The sequence below is a fragment of the Triturus cristatus genome, chromosome 7, assembly GCF_964204655.1.
Source record: "Triturus cristatus chromosome 7, aTriCri1.1, whole genome shotgun sequence".
Classification (NCBI taxonomy): Eukaryota; Metazoa; Chordata; class Amphibia; order Caudata; family Salamandridae; genus Triturus; species Triturus cristatus.
This window is the reverse complement of record NC_140590.1, coordinates 540,873,256-540,890,950: the sequence shown is the minus strand read 5'-3', so window position 1 is coordinate 540,890,950 and position 17,695 is coordinate 540,873,256. Positions and strand designations below refer to the sequence as shown.

The 17,695-nt window shown below is 47.8% G+C and overlaps 1 protein-coding gene across 1 annotated transcript in view; it reads right to left on the bottom strand.

Moving 5' to 3' along the window:
• The window catches only part of LOC146810055 (peroxisomal acyl-coenzyme A oxidase 1-like), a 350,345-nt gene that overhangs the window by 42,117 nt on the left and 290,533 nt on the right, over positions 1-17,695 (bottom strand). The gene's annotated exons all lie outside the window — the stretch shown is intronic.

Sequence of the window (17,695 nt, the reverse complement as noted above, 5' to 3'; positions counted from 1 at the left end):
ATTCCGTCATCTTTTTCAGTTTGTCTCTTGCTGCTAATTCTTCGTGCTCAGAGTCGTGAGACATACCACTAGCTGCATCTTCCCAAGCTGGTATTCTGATGCGCACAGTGCGACACAACATTAATGTTGCCGGAAATCTGCCTGTGGTAGTATGTGGTGTGGTTCGATATGCACGTAATACTTCATTTAGAGCCACTTGCACATCACACTTTGAAAGTTCTGCCTGCTGGATGGTCTTCTTTAGAGTGGCCATAAATCTTTCCACCATTCCATGGGCTTGGGGCCACAAGGGAGTAATCTTCCGGTGTTTGAAATTGAGGTGATTGGCAAATGCAGAAAATTCTTGCCCATTGAATAGTGGGCCATCATCTGTTTTCACTATCTTCGGTATGCCCCATGCTGCGAAAACCTCATCAAGTACAGGTATAGTGGTGGCAGCTTTGATTGATGTTATCAGGTGCGCAATTGGGAAACGTGAGTATTCGTCCATTATGACCAGGACATACTTGCCAGATTGTAATGGGCCAAAGAAGTCCACTGCGACATGGTGCCAAACGCCATCCGGCAGTTCAGACATTTGGAGAGGTGCAGGTGGATCCTCTCGACTCACTAGCTGACACTGTGGGCAGTTTTGCAGTGTAAGTTCCACCATCTGATCAAGCATAGGGAACCAGACCCGCTCCCGCAGCGCTCTTTTCGTGGCTACAATACCTCTGTGCCCTTCATGCGCTAGGTTGATGACTCCTTGGTGCAACTGTTTCGGAATGATGATCCGTTTGTCCCTTAGTATAAGACCATCTGAGGTGATGGACAGTTCATCCTTCACATGTCTGAGAGAGGACAGTTCCTGACTGTCAATTTGACTGTCAATTTGTTCACTCTGTCCGGATTCCTCCAAATGCCTCCAACTGTTTGTCTGAATGCGATGTTTTACGTTTTGTAGTGTGGCATCTTCATTGGTAGCGTCAAGGATGGCCTCCAGAGGGACTGCAGGTGGTTTGGCTTGAGCCACAACAAAATGGATGTATTCCTCAGCTAATGATGGATTGCATATGGACGTTGCCTTGGGATGTCTGGACATATAGTCAGCTGGATTTGCAGCTTTTCCCGGTTTGTGGATAATAGTATAGGTATACTCTTGAAGGTGGATGCCCCAGCACTCCATTCTGGGTGGCATTTTGGCTCGGGGATTTCCGAAGATGGTTATCAGGGCCTAGTGGTCCGTGATGTAGTGTGAAGTGTTTTCCGTAAATAAAGATGTGAAAATGTTCGCAGGCCCAGACTACTGCCAGGCTTTGCTTTTCAGGCTGAGAATATGCTCTCTCTGTGTCCGTGAGACTCCGACTGACATATGCTACAATATACCGCTGATCACTCCCCCTGTCATATTGAGCTAATATCGCTCCAAGTCCTACGGGACTCGCATCTACGGTGATTTCAGTTTTTCTTCTAGGATTGAAATATGCAAGATTGTAGGCTTGATCACATCTTGTGGTCTATTGGAATGGGTGTCCTTGTTTGGTCAACTTTCTCAGAGGGCAACTGATAGTGGCATAGTCCTTGATATAGCGTGCACAGTAGCTTGCCATGTCTAAGAAGGAACGCACATCCCCGGCGTCTCGCAGCCTGGGGGTATCATTCAAAGCGGCAATCTTTTCTGGATCAGGTTTCATTCCGGCGCCTGAGAAGATGTGTCCGAAGAATTTTAATGTGGATTTGTGGAATTCGCATTTGTCTTTATTTAAAGTGAGATTGGCATCCAACAGAGCATGACAGACTCTATCCAGCGCAGTTTCGTGTTCTTGCATTGTTGCTGCATAGACGAGGATGTCATCACTGTAGTTTAGAGTGTTGGGAATGTGATGAACTACCTTCCTGATGGCCTCCTCAAAGATCTCAGCGGCAGATGAGACCCCAAAGCTGAGTCTTTTGTATCTGAACAGGCCTTGATGAGTCGAGAATGTGGTGATATATCTCGATTTTTCGTGAAGTTCCAGCTGGTGATAGCCTTTGTTAGGGTCTAGTTTGGAGAATATTTGCGCACCATTGAGTGACACAATCATGTTGCTAATGTGAGGCCCCGGGTGTCTTTCTCTTTCAATAGCAGTGTTGGCTGCTCTCCTATCTACACAGAGACGCACTTTGCCATGTGAGCCCTTTTTGGGCACCACGACCACTGAAGAGACCCAGGGAGTGGGTCCTGATGTTCTCTCAATTATGTCAGCCTGGAGAAGATCCTGCATGTCCTCCTCTACTGACTGTTGAAGGTGAAATGGAATTTTCCTGTGATGTTGTGCTATGGGAGTCACACGTTCATTTATATGCAATAGAACTTGGTAATGAGTCCGGTGAATAACTTCGGAAACTTGTGAACTATGTCCGGTTCATCATCAACTTTATACAGAATTTCTACTAGTCGAAGTCATCCCACCGTGGGCAAGCTGAGAAGACAATCTGCTTCAGGACCATCAATGACATGAATGCGGGCCGGAATAGTTCTGTCCTTGTATGAGAGGTTAGTAGGAAATTGTCCTAAACAGGGAAGAGGTTCCTTTGACATCCATGTGTACACCCGCACGGCAGCTTTGTGCAAGTATGGTGGTGGACTCATTTTCTTGTATTCCGCAACTGAAATATAATTGAGAGATGCTCCACTATCTAGAACAAACTTGGCTAAGTGTGTGTCCATTTTAAGATCTAGTCGCGGGTATTTTTTCAACCGGTCCGGATCCGCGACCATGCAGATGTACTCATCACTGTCTTGCGATATTGGTGACAGCAACCTCGACTCACGAGATTGTGAGCGACGGGATCGATATGTCCCATGAGAATGACGGCTGGACTGTGGAAGAATCTCTGCAGTCCCACACTGCTTTGGCATGATGGCGAGTGTTAGACTGTCTGGATTGTCTGTGATTGTCTCTGTGGGTGTCTTTGCGAGGGGCTCCACAGATGTTCTCAAAGTGATTGTCCCTGCCACACTTCCTGCATTTTTGGCCTAATGCAGGGCAGGTCTCCATGTGAGGGAAGTCATATCCACAGCGATAACATTTAAGTTGACGCTCCTGTTGTTTATCAGTCCGGCTAGTACTGCGACGACGACGACTTGTAAAGTGGGACTGAACTTTGGATCTGGATGATCGTTGCTTTGTAGGGGAAGACCTATTGGTGTTCTGGGATTGGAGCCGAAATGCCTGTTCACGTTTTTCGCCTCTTCCAGCTTCCATTCTCTTGGCATGTTCTTCTGCCTGATCATGTACTCGCGTCATTTCTTCGATCTCATCCAGAGAGCAACTTTTCTTTAATAGACGTCTGCGTAACGACTCAGACTGGCATCCTTCTATGATTCGCAGGCAAAGGGTGTCTTCCGTAGTGAAAAAGTCAAATTCACAGTAGCGGGCCAAGCGTCGAAGTCGCGTAATGAAGGTACTCATGGGCTCATCTTTTTCTTGAGAATCCAGATTGAATGCATATCTTTCATAATCAGTGTTCCGTTTATGAAGAAATTTTCTGTTTAGTGCGTCACGCAAATTGGCATAAGACAAAGCAGCGTCAGCCAGAAGTTCCTTTATAATCTGACCAACATCTTTCCCGATTGAATTGCGTAATGCAATCAGTTGCTGCTCCTCCTCAGTCACATGGGACCCTTTCATGAAGTCTTCAAAGTCATCTAGCCATTCCTGGAAGCGAAGGCCCATGCCGCCCCCCGATATGAGGACCAAGGGTTCCGGCGGGCATAGAAAAGTGACTCCGAGCATGCCAAGTCTGTGTCCACCTATTTGCGCTGTGGACGTAGGTGATAGGTGCTGGAGCTAGCAGAGGCATGACTCTGTCTTGACGTTGGCGATCCAGACATAGCGTTGTGCAAATGCTTGAGCACAGGGTTGAGCAAATGCTTTGTAGTGAATAGCCTAAACATAGGAATCTTCACAGCGCCAGTCACTCGGCTGAAAGCGACACCGTTAGCGCCAATCTTCACTTATGGTATGGTGTAGGCTCAACAGCAGGGAGCCTATGAAAGGAGCAGTCCCACCAGCTCCTTGACATGTGCTTACTGCCACTAGCATCAATGAAGACCAAGTACAGGCGACAGGACGAGAGTGCAGTCCAATATGTACAATGATATGGCCCTTTAACGTATGTTGAAGCAGATGACAGCTCCTCTGGTATTCAATTGCCAATGTTTGATAAGATTTCCAGCATTTGCCTGACCTCAAAATGGCCACCGGGCACTCCTCGCAGGGATTGGTTGAGGCGCCTGACTTACAGATGTCCGCCAGTGAAATCTTGCTCCTCGCGAGATTAGCAGGCCTGACTCACTCAGTGGGAGCAGCAGCGCGGGAACAGACAGACCTCGGTACCTTGGAGATGACGACTTCAGCCACCAGGCACAGCATAGGACTCCGCACTCCTCCACACGCAGCAGCTGCAACATGGGCACTCGCAGCCCAGAACACGCGACCGGGGTGGGCTCCCGGTCGCGATCAGCAGAATGCGCCGCTGCTGACACACACGCGACTGGGGTGGGCTCCCGGGTCGCTGCAACAACGAATGCCCGCAGAAGGCACACGCAACTGGGGTGGACTCCCAGGGCGCGGCGGACCTCCCAGCTACGAGGCAGCGGAGCGAACGACACACACAGCGGGGCACAACGTGACCGGGGTGGGCTCCTGGTCTGTGTCTCAGCACAGCTCTGAGGCAGCGGAGCGCACGCCAGGATACAGGTAGGCAAGCAAGGTTTACGACCACCGTCATCGCCAGATGTAGTGTCTCGTCGCAGGTACATATGACACCAACACTATTCTTGTAAGTGGAGCTTTATATCCATGCAAACACTACGTTCCTGTTCCTGCTCTGGTCTGCCCCTTACTCGCTCCTCCTCTTCCACCACCCAGTTTCTCCTCCCACCTCTCAACCTCATGTGCTGGTTCTAGGGCCCTGGACATCTCAAAACATCACACATATGGCCCACTTTCTGAAATCTGCCACATCAGGACGGTCATCAATCACTGAGGGGAAACAGTCCACTTTGTATAGGCTGCGCATCCACAGACACGAAAGCTTGAGTGCTCTGAAGTTTTGCAGGGCCAGTGCAAGAGTAACTCATTCAGTTCAAGTTTTTGCTTTGCATTCTGGGAATTGTAGTCCTGATATTATAATGGGATTAAATGTCTTACAAGCCCCAGAAAGCTACTCAAATTCCAAGCCTGGATGAGCTGCTCACACCTTTACCCAAGAAACTTCAAAGCTTAAAGATCCTTGCTGTGTGGATTTACTGTACATAATCCACTACTCCCAATAACATACAGGATGTTTCACGTCAGTATTATAGATGTGCATCAGGAGGGACGGAGAACAGGTTGATATTGTATTTTTTGTTAACTTTAGATACACACTTACAAGACAGTTAAGAACAGGAAATTAAATGTAAGTTAAAAATGAACACAATTTTAGGACCAGCTCTTTTCCAATCCTTCAGATGTGCCTTGCGCACGCTTCCACCCCACCTCTGCGCACCTCCATTCACCCCTCACCTCCTTCCATTGAAGTTTGCACATATAATGTTGATCTGGCCCCAGGTGTTTGCTTACAGCCAATGGGCAAGCAAAGGGCAGTAAACAAGTACCTACATCACCGTTAGTGTGCACTGATCTGGAGCAGATTGTGTGTTAAAAACACAACGGCCTATGATTCACCCTAAACCGACCTAAGTGGTTGTTTGAGGTAGGTATTTGTCGTCTTATCAGCAGTTTGCTTTGATAAAGAGCATTCATTATACTGATCACAAAGGTCTATGGACTGATTGGGAAAAGGCTGTGCACTGATCAGGAATAATGTGTGTGTGCGTTAATTACAGGCAGTCATGTGGTACAGCTTTAATAAAGACGAGGCAGTGCATCAATCAGGTACACAATGTCCTCTATTTAAAAACAGCACATGTGTTCATGCATAGCCCGTTGGTCTATAGCTCAGAGTGTACTTTCTTCGTGGGATATCTCTGGCGTCAATCCCAAACTAGCCTGTTCTTTTTTATCCATTTGTAAAAAGCAACACATAGGTTTTACCTAGGGGTGGGCAAAACTCGTGGCATTTCACTCTGAAATTTTGCAGAATTACATAAAATCCCAGCGAGATTTGGTGGAGTTCCACGAGCAGGCGAAATTCGGTACGTCCCGTTGCTTGCACTGATTTTGAGCCCCGGGAGCATGTTCTGCGCTGTAAAATCAGCACAAACTGCACCACGTGGAACATCAGAGGGTGCTTTTTTTTCTGCCAGTTGAGTAGATTTTCTACTCGAGCGGTAGCTTACTCAACGCAAACAGTTGCAACCTGCTGCTACTGTCTGCATAGAGAAATCTCGCCAGGAGGCATCCTAGCACCTGAAAACCTCACTATTACTATCTGAATGATCTCAGCGGCAGATGAGACCCCAAAGCTGAGTCTTTTGTATCTGAACAGGCCTTGATGAGTCGAGAATGTGGTGATATATCTCGATTTTTCGTGAAGTTCCAGCTGGTGATAGCCTTTGTTAAGGTCTAGTTTGGAGAATATTTGCGCACCATTGAGTGACGCAATCATGTTGCTAATGGGCCCCGGGTGTCTTTCTCTTTCAATAGCAGCGTTGGCTGCTCTCCTATCTACACACAGACGCACTTTGCCATGTGAGCCCTTTTTGGGCACCACGACCACTGAAGAGACCCAGGGAGTGGGTCCTGATGTTCTCTCAATTATGTCAGCCTGGAGAAGATCCTGCATGTCCTCCTCTACTGACTGTTGAAGGTGAAATGGAATTTTCCTGTGATGTTGTGCTATGGGAGTCACATGTTCATTTATATGCAATCGAACTTGGAAATGAGTCCGGTGAATAACTTCGGAAACTTGTGAACTATGTCCAGTACATCATCAACTTTATACAGAATTTCTACTAGTCGAAGTCATTCCACCGTGGGCAAGCTGAGAAGACAATCTGCTTCAGGACCATCAATGACATGAATGCGGGCCGGAATAGTTCTGTCCTTGTATGAGAGGTTAGTAGGAAATTGTCCTAAACAGGGAAGAGGTTCCTTTGACATCCATGTGTACACCCGCACGGCAGCTTTGTGCAAGTATGGTGGTGGACTCATTTTCTTGTATTCCGCAACTGAAATATAATTGAGAGATGCTCCACTATCTAGAACAAACTTGGCTAAGTGTGTGTCCATTTTAAGATCTAGTCGCGGGTATTTTTTCAACCGGTCCGGATCCGCGACCATGCAGATGTACTCATCACTGTCTTGCGATATTGGTGACAGCAACCTCGACTCATGAGATTGTGAGCGACGGGATCGATATGTCCCATGAGAATGACGGCTGGACTGTGGAAGAATCTCTGCAGTCCCACACTGCTTTGGCATGATGGCGAGTGTTAGACTGTCTGGATTGTCTGTGATTGTCTCTGTGGGTGTCTTTGCGAGGGGCTCCACAGATGTTCTCAAAGTTATTGTCCCTGCCACACTTCCTGCATTTTTGGCCTAATGCAGGGCAGGTCTCCGTGTGAGGGAAGTCATATCCACAGCGATAACATTTAAGTTGACGCTCCTGTTGTTTATCAGTCCGGCTAGTACTGCGACGACGACGACTTGTATAGTGGGACTGAACTTTGGATCTGGATGATCGTTGCTTTGTAGGGGAAGACCTATTGGTGTTATGGGATTGGAGCCGAAATGCCTGTTCACGTTTTTCGCCTCTTCCAGCTTCCATTCTCTTGGCATGTTCTTCTGCCTGATCATGTACTCGCGTCATTTCTTCGATCTCATCCAGAGAGCAACTTTTCTTTAATAGACGTCTGCGTAACGACTCAGACTGGCATCCTTCTATGATTCGCAGGCAAAGGGTGTCTTCCATCGTGAAAAAGTCAAATTCACAGTAGCGGGCCAAGCGTCGAAGTCACGTAATGAAGGTACTTATGGGCTCATCTTTTTCTTGAGAAGCCAGATTGAATGCATATCTTTCATAATCAATGTTCCATTTATGAAGAAATTTTCTGTTTAGTGCGTCACGCAAATTGGCATAAGACAAAGCAGTGTCAGCCAGAAGTTCCTTTATAATCTGACCAACATCTTTCCCGATTAAATTGCGTAATGCAATCAGTTGCTGCTCCTCCTCAGTCACATGGGACCCTTTCATGAAGTCTTCAAAGTCATCTAGCCATTCCTGCCAGTGAAGGCCCATGCCTCCCCCCGATATGAGGACCAAGGGTTCCGGCGGGCATAGAAAAGTGACTCCGAGCATGCCAAGTCTGTGTCCACCTATTTGCGCTGTGGACGTAGGTGATAGGTGCTGGAGCTAGCAGAGGCATGACTCTGTCTTGACGTTGGCGATCCAGACATAGCGTTGAGCAAATGCTTGAGCACAGGGTTGAGCAAATGCTTTGTAGTGAATAGCCTAAACATAGGAATCTTCACAGCGCCAGTCACTCGGCTGAAAGCGACACCGTTAGCGCCAATCTTCACTTATGGTATGGTGTAGGCTCAACAGCAGGGAGCCTATGAAAGGAGCAGTCCCACCAGCTCCTTGACATGTGCTTACTGCCACTAGCATCAATGAAGACCACGTACAGGCGACAGGACGAGAGTGGAGTCCAATATGTACAATGATATGGCCCTTTAACGTATGTTGAAGCAGATGACAGCTCCTCTGGTATTCAATTGCCAATATTTGATGAGATTTCCAGCATTTGCCTGACCTCAAAATGGCCACCGGGCACTCCTCGCAGGGATTGGTTGAGGCGCCTGACTTAAAGATGTCCGCCAGTGAAATCTCGCTCCTCGCGAGATTAGCAGGCCTGACTCACTCAGTGGGAGCAGCAGCGCGGGAACAGACAGACCTCGGTACCTTGGAGATGACGACTTCAGCCACCAGGCACAGCATAGGACTCCGCACTCCTCCACACGCAGCAGCTGCAACATGGGCACTCGCAGCCCAGAACACGCGACCGGGGTGGGCTCCCGGTCGCGATCAGCAGAATGCGCCGCTGCCGACACACACGCGACTGGGGTGGGCTCCCGGGTCGCTGCAACAACGAATCCCTGCAGAAGGCACACGCAACTGGGGTGGACTCCCAGGGCGCGGCGGACCTCCCAGCTACGAGGCAGCGGAGCGAACGACACACACAGCGGGGCACAACGTGACCGGGGTGGGCTCCCGGTCCACGTCTCAGCACCTCTCTGAGGCAGCGGAGCGCACGCCAGGATACAGGTAGGCAAGCAAGGTTTACGACCACCGTCATCGCCAGATGTAGTGTCTCGTCGCAGGTACATATGACACCAACACTATTCTTGTAAGTGGAGCTTTATATCCATGCAAACACTACGTTCCTGTTCCTGCTCTGGTCTGCCCCTTACTCGCTCCTCCTCTTCCACCACCCAGTTTCTCCTCCCACCTCTCAACCCCATGTGATGGTTCTAGGGCCCAGGACATCTCAAAACATCACACATATGGCCCACTTTCTGAAATCTGCCACATCGGGACGGTCATCAATCACTGAGGGGAAACAGTCCACTTTGTATAGGCTGCGCATCCACAGACACGAAAGCTTGAGTGCTCTGAAGTTTTGCAGGGCCAGTGCAAGAGTAACTCATTCAGTTCAAGTTTTTGCTTTGCATTCTGGGAATTGTAGTCCTGATTTTATAATGGGATTAAATGTTTTACAAGCCCCAGAAAGCAACTCAAATTCCAAGCCTGGATGAGCTGCTCACACCTGTACCCAAGAAACTTCAAAGCTTAAAGATCCTTGCTGTGTGGATTTACTGTACATAATCCACTACTCCCAATAACATACAGGATGTTTCACGTCAGTATTATAGATGTGCATCAGGAGGGACGGAGAACAGGTTGATATTGTATTTTTTGTTAACTTTAGATACACACTTACAAGACAGTTAAGAGCAGGAAATTAAATGTAAGTTAAAAATGAACACAATTTTAGGACCAGCTCTTTTCCAATCCTTCAGATGTGCCTTGTGCACGCTTCCACCCCTCCTCTGCGCACCTCCATTCACCCCTCACCTCCTTCCATTGAAGTTTGCACATGTAATGTTGATCTGGCCCCACGTGTTTGCTAACAGCCAATGGGCAAGCAAAGGGCAGTAAACAAGTACCTACAGCACCGTTAGTGTGCACTGATCTGGAGCAGATTGTGTGTTAAAAACACAACGGCCTATGATTCACCCTAAACCGACCTAAGTGGTTGTTTGAGGTAGGTATTTGTCGTCTTATCAGCAGTTTGCTTTGATAAAGAGCATTCATTATACTGATCACAAAGGTCTATGGACTGATTGGGAAAAGGCTGTGCACTGATCAGGAATAATGTGTGTGTGCGTTAATTACAGGCAGTCATGTGGTACAGCTTTAATAAAGACGAGGCAGTGCATCAATCAGGTACGCAATGTCCTCTATTTAAAAACAGCACATGTGTTCATGCATAGCCCGTTGGTCTATAGCTCAGAGTGTACTTTCTTCGTGGGATATCTCTGGCGCCAATCCCAAACTAGCCTGTTCTTTTTTATCCATTTGTAAAAAGCAACACATAGGTTTTACCTAGGGGTGGGCAAAACTCGTGGCATTTCACTCTGAAATTTTGCAGAATTACATAAAATCCCAGCGAGATTTGGTGGAGTTCCACGAGCAGGCGAAATTCGGTACGTCCCGTTGCTTGCACTGATTTTGAGCCCCGGGAGCATGTTCTGCGCTGTAAAATCAGCACAAACTGCACCACGTGGAACATCAGAGGGTGCTTTTTTTTTCTGCCAGTTGAGTAGATTTTCTACTCGAGCGGTAGCTTACTCAACGCAAACAGTTGCAACCTGCTGCTACTGTCTGCATAGAGAAATCTCGCCAGGAGGCATCCTAGCACCTGAAAACCTCACTATTACTATCTGAATGATCTCAGCGGCAGATGAGACCCCAAAGCTGAGTCTTTTGTATCTGAACAGGCCTTGATGAGTCGAGAATGTGGTGATATATCTCGATTTTTCGTGAAGTTCCAGCTGGTGATAGCCTTTGTTAAGGTCTAGTTTGGAGAATATTTGCGCACCATTGAGTGACGCAATGATGTTGCTAATGGGCCCCGGGTGTCTTTCTCTTTCAATAGCAGCGTTGGCTGCTCTCCTATCTACACAGAGACGCACTTTGCCATGTGAGCCCTTTTTGGGCACCACGACCACTGAAGAGACCCAGGGAGTGGGTCCTGATGTTCTCTCAATTATGTCAGCCTGGAGAAGATCCTGCATGTCCTCCTCTACTGACTGTTGAAGGTGAAATGGAATTTTCCTGTGATGTTGTGCTATGGGAGTCACACGTTCATTTATATGCAATCGAACTTGGAAATGAGTCCGGTGAATAACTTCGGAAACTTGTGAACTATGTCCAGTACATCATCAACTTTATACAGAATTTCTACTAGTCGAAGTCATTCCACCGTGGGCAAGCTGAGAAGACAATCTGCTTCAGGACCATCAATGACATGAATGCGGGCCGGAATAGTTCTGTCCTTGTATGAGAGGTTAGTAGGAAATTGTCCTAAACAGGGAAGAGGTTCCTTTGACATCCATGTGTACACTCGCACGGCAGCTTTGTGCAAGTATGGTGGTGGACTCATTTTCTTGTATTCCGTGTCCATTTTAAGATCTAGTCGCGGGTATTTTTTCAACCGGTCCGGATCCGCGACCATGCAGATGTACTCATCACTGTCTTGCGATATTGGTGACAGCAACCTCGACTCATGAGATTGTGAGCGACGGGATCGATATGTCCCATGAGAATGACGGCTGGACTGTGGAAGAATCTCTGCAGTCCCACACTGCTTTGGCATGATGGCGAGTGTTAGACTGTCTGGATTGTCTGTGATTGTCTCTGTGGGTGTCTTTGCGAGGGGCTCCACAGATGTTCTCAAAGTTATTGTCCCTGCCACACTTCCTGCATTTTTGGCCTAATGCAGGGCAGGTCTCCGTGTGAGGGAAGTCATATCCAGAGCGATAACATTTAAGTTGACGCTCCTGTTGTTTATCAGTCCGGCTAGTACTGCGACGACGACGACTTGTATAGTGGGACTGAACTTTGGATCTGGATGATCGTTGCTTTGTAGGGGAAGACCTATTGGTGTTATGGGATTGGAGCCGAAATGCCTGTTCACGTTTTTCGCCTCTTCCAGCTTCCATTCTCTTGGCATGTTCTTCTGCCTGATCATGTACTCGCGTTATTTCTTCGATCTCATCCAGAGAGCAACTTTTCTTTAATAGACGTCTGCGTAACGACTCAGACTGGCATCCTTCTATGATTCGCAGGCAAAGGGTGTCTTCCGTCGTGAAAAAGTCAAATTCACAGTAGCGGGCCAAGCGTCGAAGTCACGTAATGAAGGTACTTATGGGCTCATCTTTTTCTTGAGAAGCCAGATTGAATGCATATCTTTCATAATCAATGTTCCATTTATGAAGAAATTTTCTGTTTAGTGCGTCACGCAAATTGGCATAAGACAAAGCAGTGTCAGCCAGAAGTTCCTTTATAATCTGGCCAACATCTTTCCCGATTAAATTGCGTAATGCAATCAGTTGCTGCTCCTCCTCAGTCACATGGGACCCTTTCATGAAGTCTTCAAAGTCATTTAGCCATTCCTGCCAGCGAAGGCCCATGCCTCCCCCCGATATGAGGACCAAGGGTTCCGGCGGGCATAGAAAAGTGACTCCGAGCATGCCAAGTCTGTGTCCACCTATTTGCGCTGTGGACGTAGGTGATAGGTGCTGGAGCTAGCAGAGGCATGACTCTGTCTTGACGTTGGCGATCCAGACATAGCGTTGAGCAAATGCTTGAGCACAGGGTTGAGCAAATGCTTTGTAGTGAATAGCCTAAACATAGGAATCTTCACAGCGCCAGTCACTCGGCTGAAAGCGACACCGTTAGCGCCAATCTTCACTTATGGTATGGTGTAGGCTCAACAGCAGGGAGCCTATGAAAGGAGCAGTCCCACCAGCTCCTTGACATGTGCTTACTGCCACTAGCATCAATGAAGACCACGTACAGGCGACAGGACGAGAGTGCAGTCCAATATGTACAATGATATGGCCCTTTAACGTATGTTGAAGCAGATGACAGCTCCTCTGGTATTCAATTGCCAATGTTTGATAAGATTTCCAGCATTTGCCTGACCTCAAAATGGCCACCGGGCACTCCTCGCAGGGATTGGTTGAGGCGCCTGACTTACAGATGTCCGCCAGTGAAATCTTGCTCCTCGCGAGATTAGCAGGCCTGACTCACTCAGTGGGAGCAGCAGCGCGGGAACAGACAGACCTCGGTACCTTGGAGATGACGACTTCAGCCACCAGGCACAGCATAGGACTCCGCACTCCTCCACACGCAGCAGCTGCAACATGGGCACTCGCAGCCCAGAACACGCGACCGGGGTGGGCTCCCGGTCGCGATCAGCAGAATGCGCCGCTGCCGACACACACGCGACTGGGGTGGGCTCCCGGGTCGCTGCAACAACGAATCCCCGCAGAAGGCACACGCAACTGGGGTGGACTCCCAGGGCGCGGCGGACCTCCCAGCTATGAGGCAGCGGAGCGAACGACACACACAGCGGGGCACAACGTGACCGGGGTGGGCTCCCGGTCCACGTCTCAGCACCTCTCTGAGGCAGCGGAGCGCACGCCAGGATACAGGTAGGCAAGCAAGGTTTACGACCACCGTCATCGCAAGATGTAGTGTCTCGTCGCAGGTACATATGACACCAACACTATTCTTGTAAGTGGAGCTTTATATCCATGCAAACACTACGTTCCTGTTCCTGCTCTGGTCTGCCCCTTACTCGCTCCTCCTCTTCCACCACCCAGTTTCTCCTCCCACCTCTCAACCTCATGTGATGGTTCTAGGGCCCAGGACATCTCAAAACATCACACATATGGCCCACTTTCTGAAATCTGCCACATCGGGACGGTCATCAATCACTGAGGGGAAACAGTCCACTTTGTATAGGCTGCTCATCCACAGACACGAAAGCTTGAGTGCTCTGAAGTTTTGCAGGGCCAGTGCAAGAGTAACTCATTCAGTTCAAGTTTTTGCTTTGCATTCTGGGAATTGTAGTCCTGATTTTATAATGGGATTAAATGTTTTACAAGCCCCAGAAAGCAACTCAAATTCCAAGCCTGGATGAGCTGCTCACACCTGTACCCAAGAAACTTCAAAGCTTAAAGATCCTTGCTGTGTGGATTTACTGTACATAATCCACTACTCCCAATAACATACAGGATGTTTCACGTCAGTATTATAGATGTGCATCAGGAGGGACGGAGAACAGGTTGATATTGTATTTTTTGTTAACTTTAGATACACACTTACAAGACAGTTAAGAGCAGGAAATTAAATGTAAGTTAAAAATGAACACAATTTTAGGACCAGCTCTTTCCCAATCCTTCAGGTGTGCCTTGTGCACGCTTCCACCCCTCCTCTGCGCACCTCCATTCACCCCTCACCTCCTTCCATTGAAGTTTGCACATGTAATGTTGATCTGGCCCCAGGTGTTTGCTAACAGCCAATGGGCAAGCAAAGGGCAGTAAACAAGTACCTACAGCACCGTTAGTGTGCACTGATCTGGAGCAGATTGTGTGTTAAAAACACAACGGCCTATGATTCACCCTAAACCGACCTAAGTGGTTGTTTGAGGTAGGTATTTGTCGTCTTATCAGCAGATGGCTTTGATAAAGAGCATGCATTATACTGATCACAAAGGTCTATGTACTGATTGGCAAAAGGCTGTGCACTGATCAGGAATAATGTGTGTGTGCGTTAATTACAGGCAGTCATGTGGTAGAGCTTTAATAAAGACGAGGCAGTGCATCAATCAGGTACACAATGTCCTCTATTTAAAAACAGCACATGTGTTCATGCATAGCCCGTTGGTCTATAGCTCAGAGTGTACTTTCTTCGTGGGATATCTCTGGCGCCAATCCCAAACTAGCCTGTTCTTTTTTATCCATTTGTAAAAAGCAACACATAGGTTTTACCTAGGGGTGGGCAAAACTCGTGGCATTTCACTCTGAAATTTTGCAGAATTACATAAAATCCCAGCGAGATTTGGTGGAGTTCCACGAGCAGGCGAAATTCGGTACGTCCCGTTGCTTGCACTGATTTTGAGCCCCGGGAGCATGTTCTGCGCTGTAAAATCAGCACAAACTGCACCACGTGGAACATCAGAGGGTGCTTTTTTTTTCTGCCAGTTGAGTAGATTTTCTACTCGAGCGGTAGCTTACTCAACGCAAACAGTTGCAACCTGCTGCTACTGTCTGCATAGAGAAATCTCGCCAGGAGGCATCCTAGCACCTGAAAACCTCACTATTACTATCTGAATGATCTCAGCGGCAGATGAGACCCCAAAGCTGAGTCTTTTGTATCTGAACAGGCCTTGATGAGTCGAGAATGTGGTGATATATCTCGATTTTTCGTGAAGTTCCAGCTGGTGATAGCCTTTGTTAAGGTCTAGTTTGGAGAATATTTGCGCACCATTGAGTGACGCAATCATGTTGCTAATGGGCCCCGGGTGTCTTTCTCTTTCAATAGCAGCGTTGGCTGCTCTCCTATCTACACAGAGACGCACTTTGCCATGTGAGCCCTTTTTGGGCACCACGACCACTGAAGAGACCCAGGGAGTGGGTCCTGATGTTCTCTCAATTATGTCAGCCTGGAGAAGATCCTGCATGTCCTCCTCTACTGACTGTTGAAGGTGAAATGGAATTTTCCTGTGATGTTGTGCTATGGGAGTCACACGTTCATTTATATGCAATCGAACTTGGAAATGAGTCCGGTGAATAACTTCGGAAACTTGTGAACTATGTCCAGTACATCATCAACTTTATACAGAATTTCTACTAGTCGAAGTCATTCCACCGTGGGCAAGCTGAGAAGACAATCTGCTTCAGGACCATCAATGACATGAATGCGGGCCGGAATAGTTCTGTCCTTGTATGAGAGGTTAGTAGGAAATTGTCCTAAACAGGGAAGAGGTTCCTTTGACATCCATGTGTACACTCGCACGGCAGCTTTGTGCAAGTATGGTGGTGGACTCATTTTCTTGTATTCCGCAACTGAAATATAATTGAGAGATGCTCCACTATCTAGAACAAACTTGGCTAAGTGTGTGTCCATTTTAAGATCTAGTCGCGGGTATTTTTTCAACCAGTCCGGATCCGCGACCATGCAGATGTACTCATCACTGTCTTGCGATATTGGTGACAGCAACCTCGACTCATGAGATTGTGAGCGACGGGATCGATATGTCCCATGAGAATGACCGCTGGACTGTGGAAGAATCTCTGCAGTCCCACACTGCTTTGGCATGATGGCGAGTGTTAGACTGTCTGGATTGTCTGTGATTGTCTCTGTGGGTGTCTTTGCGAGGGGCTCCACAGATGTTCTCAAAGTTATTGTCCCTGCCACACTTCCTGCATTTTTGGCCTAATGCAGGGCAGGTCTCCGTGTGAGGGAAGTCATATCCAGAGCGATAACATTTAAGTTGACGCTCCTGTTGTTTATCAGTCCGGCTAGTACTGCGACGACGACGACTTGTATAGTGGGACTGAACTTTGGATCTGGATGATCGTTGCTTTGTAGGGGAAGACCTATTGGTGTTATGGGATTGGAGCCGAAATGCCTGTTCACGTTTTTCGCCTCTTCCAGCTTCCATTCTCTTGGCATGTTCTTCTGCCTGATCATGTACTCGCGTTATTTCTTCGATCTCATCCAGAGAGCAACTTTTCTTTAATAGACGTCTGCGTAACGACTCAGACTGGCATCCTTCTATGATTCGCAGGCAAAGGGTGTCTTCCGTCGTGAAAAAGTCAAATTCACAGTAGCGGGCCAAGCGTCGAAGTCACGTAATGAAGGTACTTATGGGCTCATCTTTTTCTTGAGAAGCCAGATTGAATGCATATCTTTCATAATCAATGTTCCATTTATGAAGAAATTTTCTGTTTAGTGCGTCACGCAAATTGGCATAAGACAAAGAAGTGTCAGCCAGAAGTTCCTTTATAATCTGGCCAACATCTTTCCCGATTAAATTGCGTAATGCAATCAGTTGCTGCTCCTCCTCAGTCACATGGGACCCTTTCATGAAGTCTTCAAAGTCATTTAGCCATTCCTGCCAGCGAAGGCCCATGCCTCCCCCCGATATGAGGACCAAGGGTTCCGGCGGGCATAGAAAAGTGACTCCGAGCATGCCAAGTCTGTGTCCACCTATTTGCGCTGTGGACGTAGGTGATAGGTGCTGGAGCTAGCAGAGGCATGACTCTGTCTTGACGTTGGCGATCCAGACATAGCGTTGAGCAAATGCTTGAGCACAGGGTTGAGCAAATGCTTTGTAGTGAATAGCCTAAACATAGGAATCTTCACAGCGCCAGTCACTCGGCTGAAAGCGACACCGTTAGCGCCAATCTTCACTTATGGTATGGTGTAGGCTCAACAGCAGGGAGCCTATGAAAGGAGCAGTCCCACCAGCTCCTTGACATGTGCTTACTGCCACTAGCATCAATGAAGACCACGTACAGGCGACAGGACGAGAGTGCAGTCCAATATGTACAATGATATGGCCCTTTAACGTATGTTGAAGCAGATGACAGCTCCTCTGGTATTCAATTGCCAATATTTGATGAGATTTCCAGCATTTGCCTGA